The sequence below is a fragment of the Cyclopterus lumpus genome, chromosome 15 (genome assembly GCF_009769545.1).
Source record: "Cyclopterus lumpus isolate fCycLum1 chromosome 15, fCycLum1.pri, whole genome shotgun sequence".
Taxonomy (NCBI): domain Eukaryota; kingdom Metazoa; phylum Chordata; class Actinopteri; order Perciformes; family Cyclopteridae; genus Cyclopterus; species Cyclopterus lumpus.
This window is the reverse complement of record NC_046980.1, coordinates 5,768,161-5,774,539: the sequence shown is the minus strand read 5'-3', so window position 1 is coordinate 5,774,539 and position 6,379 is coordinate 5,768,161. Positions and strand designations below refer to the sequence as shown.

Sequence of the window (6,379 nt, the reverse complement as noted above, 5' to 3'; positions counted from 1 at the left end):
CAAGAAAAAGACATTCCCGTGTGGTTTGTGTTGAACACTATTTTTCACGGGAACTCTCCTCGATCCATTTAACAAGGAAAGCCTTTGGACAAAAAAAATCCAAATAAACTCAAATGATGGCATTTGTGAATAGAGTAACTTATTCTGGAAATAAGAAACAGGTGAAATATCTTATATGTTGGTCAATGCCATTATCCTGCAAATAAAGAAAAACAAAACAAGGAACAGCAAAGAGTTCAAACTGGAACAGATGAGAAAAGAAATGTCGCATTAATATTTAAACAATTCTGTTTCATTAGAAAGTTTACTTTGAGTGTACAGACTCATGTAATAAGGTGTCCCTAATCTTTGAATAACTGCATACTGATGAGGACTCTGTGGAGCGGAAATTCATCTAGTGTAATATATGCTATGTATGCAATGGAAAGGTGATGTTACATTATTGAAATGTTATTACCTGTGGAGTCGGAGCACATTTGAACTGTTCTGCATATTGTTGCATAGTTAATTCTACAGCACAGTCTCATATTATATTATATGTTATAAACTGATATGTTTTGTCTGTAAATCTTAATCTTTAAACTAAGTAGTCAAATAAAAACGCTATATTCCCCTCTGAGATATAAAGTATTATGAAATTGAAATACTCAAAGTAAAAGTGCCTCAAAGTTGTACTTAAATGCAGTTTCTGAGTATGATATGATGGGCTTGTGAAGGACTGGAATTCAATCCCCCCCCCCCCCCCGACAGGTGACATCCCAGTTTCTACCTGTCAATCAAAATGGTGTGGTAGTCGTGGTAACGGCGGTATGATCGCTGGACAACCCTCGGCAGAGGTTAGCGTGGACAGAAACCAAACCGCCTGTGGTGACGGAGTGATGAGTGGAGGAGGAGAAGGAGGAGGAGGAGGAGGAGGAGGAGGAGGGAGAGAGCGAAGGGAGGGATGAAAGAGTGCAGGAGGAGAGATGAGTGATGCAGTCATCCAGAGCAACCAGACATCCCAGGGGACGGGAAACAGCGTGTTGACCCGTCGTCTGCACCCTCCTTCGTTTTCACCGAGTCCTACTCCATATAGAAAATATCTCTTTATATATATATTATTTATTTATTTTTGTCATTCCCATCTCCATTCTTATCAATGAGTACATATTTAGTGTCATGTCACAATTGTTAAAGGGACACAAAACATTCTAATGTCATTTCATTTATTTAATTAATGGTAATTGTTTTAGACTATATTAATAATTACTGCACACATCACCATCTATAAATGAACAAGTGTGTGTTCAATGTGACATTTTAGGACTTTGTGAACTGGGATGCAATAAATGAGACAAACATTAGTTTAGATGAACTGTCCTTTTCTTCTAGAGGCCCACACCTGCCTGTTGAGAGAGTAACACCTCACACCTGTGACCACGCCCATCAGTGATGTCATATTGTACTGACACACCCTGAAGTTAAACCCCTTGTTTTACCTTTTCATCACAACTGGCAAGTTTGCAGCTTTTAAAAAAAGACCCAATGCAACTATATATGAATATTAGCTCACTGTGCATTATTATATTCATATTAATCCCGTTTTTGAAGTTGGAGTGCAAGAAATGTGCTTTACTGTTTTGTCTTAACAATACTGCGCATGTGCCAATTTACATTTTCGGACAAACTAAATTTGAAATCTTGGCAATAAAAAGTGAAGCGTTTCCCCAAAGTTGTAATACTTACTCTGGGTTAAACAAAAAATAATCAATAGTAAAACAAGTATACTAACCATTAGCAGAGAAAGCAGGAGCGCCTAGAATAATGAAAGTTTTGATGTGTAGAATTAGCTGACGTTTGAGCTAAAAGGAAAAAAAAAAAAAAATGTTCACAGCTTCCTGTGCACCCGGATGGCAGGTAAACAAACCACTGCCAGTAAACAACATGTTTTCAAGGTAAAATGGAAGTTGTGCACTACATTGTTGTGTCCATCAACGCTGCTGCTGATTGATTTGACGTCTGATTTATTTCTGAGTGCTTCTTTACAGATTTCTGCCGGTGTGTGTGTGTGTGTTTTTTTTTTTTTTTAAACCCCTCATCCATTCCCCTCAATGCAGCCTCCTTTGCCCTGACCTCGGCCTCCCTCGCCTCCTGCTGTGGTATCCCAGAGGCCCCCCGGGGGCACCGGGCTCCTTCTTCCCCTGCAGCCCCACCTCCACAGGAAAGCCCCCAGACTGCCGCCAAATACCTCAGATACGCGGCGAGAGGCCCCTCGCGGCTTACGCCTCACTTCCACCGCAGGGCCTCGGAAATACCTGAGATCCTGAGATCCTGAGATCCTGAGATCCTGAGATCCTGAGATCCTGAGATGGCCGTTTATCTGCGGCGCTCGGACCAAGAGGTTCAAACCACAGATGTTCACACTGAGATATGTTTTGGGGGGGGGATACTGATTGTATCTGTTCTAGGTATGTAACCTGCACACAAAACCCCCTTTCAGACCCAATGAAGATTAGCAACGAAACGAAGGAAACAAATGAGCTCATAGTGAAGAAGAAAAAAAAAAAGGCACGCGAAGAGATTGTAAATTACTGTGATTGAATTTCCAGCTAAAATAGAAGGGTGTGTGTGCTTCAATAAATGAATGAAACAAAAATAAACGGTTTCTACTTACGCGTAATTGTGCATGGAGGGGGGTGGGGAACCAGTTTTTCCGAACAGCTAAAACAGGTTTTTTTTGTTACTATTCTAAACAAAGCATCAACTGCTGCATTGAAAAATTATAATTACACCTTTATGGATGTAAAGACCAAACACTATCATCATTCAACTACACCCTGTCATAACTGCACCCCGGGCTGAGACTTGCATGATATGTTCCGGCTAATTGCTCACCAAGTAATAATGATGATGATGATGATGATGATGAGATATTCACAGTAAGCTGATGTGTCTATTGGAGGCCCGAAGAACGACGCTCTGGAGTTACAGCTGGTCACCAGGCTCCATCTAGTGGTCAGAAGTGGACATTGCACAACTTCCAACATTTAGTTTCCCGATAAATCAGATATAATCATTTATATATAATATATAATATATAAAAATAATATTATATATATATATATATATACATATAATTGATATAATCAGATAAAATATTTCCAACTAAATGTCGGTCACTGAAGCATATTTTCCCCAGCTTTAGTTACTTAACAAGATGTACTGTCAAAAAATGTCATGAAAGGTCATATCAAATCATATATAGTATAGTATGACATAAAAGTAAAAAAGGTAAATAAAGTCCTAGTCTAGTTTTCTCAATAAAACATCATAAAAAGTCATAGCATAGTATGTCAAAACAAATTCATCGCATAGAAGGTCAAAAGGTCATAAAGTCACATAGTAAATATATATATGTTGAAAAGGGTCATAAAAAGTTATAGTATAAGATGTCGAAAAAACATATATCATAGTATAATATGTCTGTAAAAGTTAAAGATTATAATGTCAAAAGGTCTTAAAGTGTAATAGTATTGTACGTTAAAAAAACTGTTAATCAAGATAGTTCATCCTAATATATATATATTAAATATTAATAAATATATATTTTAAACTTTAAAAGTCATAGAATAAGTTTGGGCTTAAAGCCTCTTTTTAAATCTCCTTTAATCACCATTATATACTTTAATATTACTTGTATTGTGTCAAAGTATTTAATAATATTTAACAATTTTACTTTTTTTGTATGTTGAAAAGGGTAAAAATAAGTTATGTGTATGTATATATATATATATGGCCATTTCTGAAAATGTAAATGTATAGTATTTTGACTATACTAACTTTACAGATGGATGTTATAACTTGGTGGTACCATAAGACATATACATACATATACATACATGTATATATATATGTATATATATATATACATATATATATATATATATATATATATATATATATATATATATATATATATATATACATACACATGTTAAAGTTAAGATTTAAAAGGACAGAAAGAAGTCAGTTTGCTGAGATATTTATTTACACATTCAACTAGTGGCCATTATATGAAAAGAAAGAACACTTTTTTTACAGATTATTTACATCACCTGTAAGGCATTATGAAAACAACTTTACACTGACATAGCAAATAAAAACGCATATGAAACAAACATAAAAAGCTGAATGAATCTACATGACAGAAAAAGAAAAAAAACTAAGAGTGACGATGAAACTTAAATAAAATGAGTACATAGAACATAGGAGGGGAAATATCGAATTAATCTTATCTTCCTTTTGCAGCTGTTTGAATATTTCATCAATAATCTGGAGTGAGGTGAGAGGAGAACAACTGAGGATTTTGGGTATATGGATTTTTAATGTCATCTCCTGCCGAAAAACAAGACATATTGCACTTTTTGAGGAGTCTAAAGTGAAGATGAGCACACACACACACACACACACACACACACACATCAACACGTGTGTGCGTCTAGTTCTCAACACAATGAAAATGCCGACAGCAGCATTAATTTATTTCAGAATGATCATAAGTGAGCATGGATACTGAGAAACGGTCCCGAAAACATATTTAGTACATATTAATTACATATCAGTACTGGAACAAAACCTTAAAGATTGACGGGATCAATCAAAAAAAGAACATTAAAATAAATTAATCGTGTTGCTATCAACAGAGAAATTTGTGTTTCACCTGAATGACCTTCATGTTTTCATTTTTGGGATTTTAAACATGATGTTTGGCCAAAACCAAATTCAACATCATTTATTAGGATTAATAATGTTTTTATGATACAGGTTGAAGATTCTTGCGTGGTGAATTAATATCACTATTGTCTAAGAACCACGCGACTCCAATTTTGGCCATTTTTAAGTTCAATTTTAAAGGGTTAAGAAATATATATTTTTTTCATTTGAAAACCATCTCAGGATCCATGAGACATCGAGCTGTATGATAAACAAGGCCGTTGGCACGCAATGATAAAAGATCAAAAGATAACATATATGTTGGAAATATATGTTTTCGTACAAGAATGAAGCACATTGGTCTTGTTAGATGAGGTTTTAAGGTGGATTAATAGAAACCTGTTAATTAATGGGAATTTATTACCTTTAAACCAGCATTTTACTGAGAGTTCCTAATTGACCTTAATTGCTCTCGGTGCAATTAAGTGTTTTGTTTAAAAACTCACGTTCACAAAGTGCTTATTATTGTATATTGCCTTCTCTGATTCATCGGAGGCGTTTTAAGAGTTTTCTTGGAAAGTTGCGAGTTGAACTAACTGAGAACTTCCGCGTTTCGTCTTTTTAACTTTTTGGCCATGCATGCGTTTATTACGCATTTATTACGCATGTTTTAACTGTATGAAGTCAGGCAGCTTCCAACACCTCTATTACCGACTCTGTGAAAAAGGTAATTCATATTGTAGGTCTCAATTCTCAAGTACTACATCTAATAATGTCAAGAGCTTGATTTAACACGTTGGTCAAATTATAATTAAATAAAACACACACAACAGAGATGAGAGGTTATACGCTGCGTCTTAGTGTAAAGTAAATGAGAATGTGCTGAAGTTTCTGTAGTTTCCTGATGGAGCGTGAAGAGAGTTTTTCACATTAAAGAAAAAGTTAAAATGGAAATGGAAATCCCCTCCACTGAATCTAGACTACACCATTCAATGAACACAGCGTTTGGCAGTTCATACACACATCAACACAAACAATGGAAACACCATCACCAGCTGGGACACATGAATACTGGCTTCTGATTGGTTGGTGTACAACAACAACAACAACAACAAACCCTTAGCTGTGGAGTCATTTTTGTGCAACACTGGTAGGATGCAGAAAACCCACCGGACACGATGCAACCTGGAGGTCAGGGAGAGGTCGGCTGAGAGACTCTTTGCTTTTAATTAAAAAAAAATAAAAAAATTTAACTTTCTTGTTTTGGTCTTCTCAAAACATGTGATACTTTGCAATCGGGTTATGTGTGAAAGCAATTGCTACCTTTTTGTTGTTTGATTGAAATATGAGGAGGAGGAAGAACCGGGAAGTTATCATGAACAGAAAGACAAAGTAGCAACAATAACTTAACATTTATTTTCAATGGAAAAAGAGAATGGCTGAGTTTTACTGCCGAACCTCTCGTCTCCTCTCCCTTCGTCCTCCTCTTCCTCTTCCTCCTCCAGGGTTGCTCGTGGTCTCCAGTGAGTCTTCTGCTTTAACAACCAATAAAAGCTGCAGTCGACGTGGAGAAAACATCTTTAAGGCCGGCTCATTTGCTGGTAAGTGGAAAGTATTCGTCATCAGTAGAGTGTGTGGGTGTGTGTGTGTGTAAAGCAAAAAGGGACTAAGCGGACACGGCGGTGAC

The 6,379-nt window shown here is 36.2% G+C and overlaps 1 protein-coding gene across 1 annotated transcript in view; it reads right to left on the bottom strand.

Moving 5' to 3' along the window:
- Positions 1-4,005: 4,005 nt before the first annotated feature.
- LOC117743866 (TBC1 domain family member 12-like) overlaps positions 4,006-6,379 on the bottom strand; it is a 22,033-nt gene continuing 19,659 nt past the window's right edge. The window contains exon 13 of the mRNA XM_034551773.1: positions 4,006-6,379. This exon is cut by the window's right edge and continues 2,073 nt beyond it. The gene's annotated coding sequence lies outside the window, so the exon portion shown is untranslated.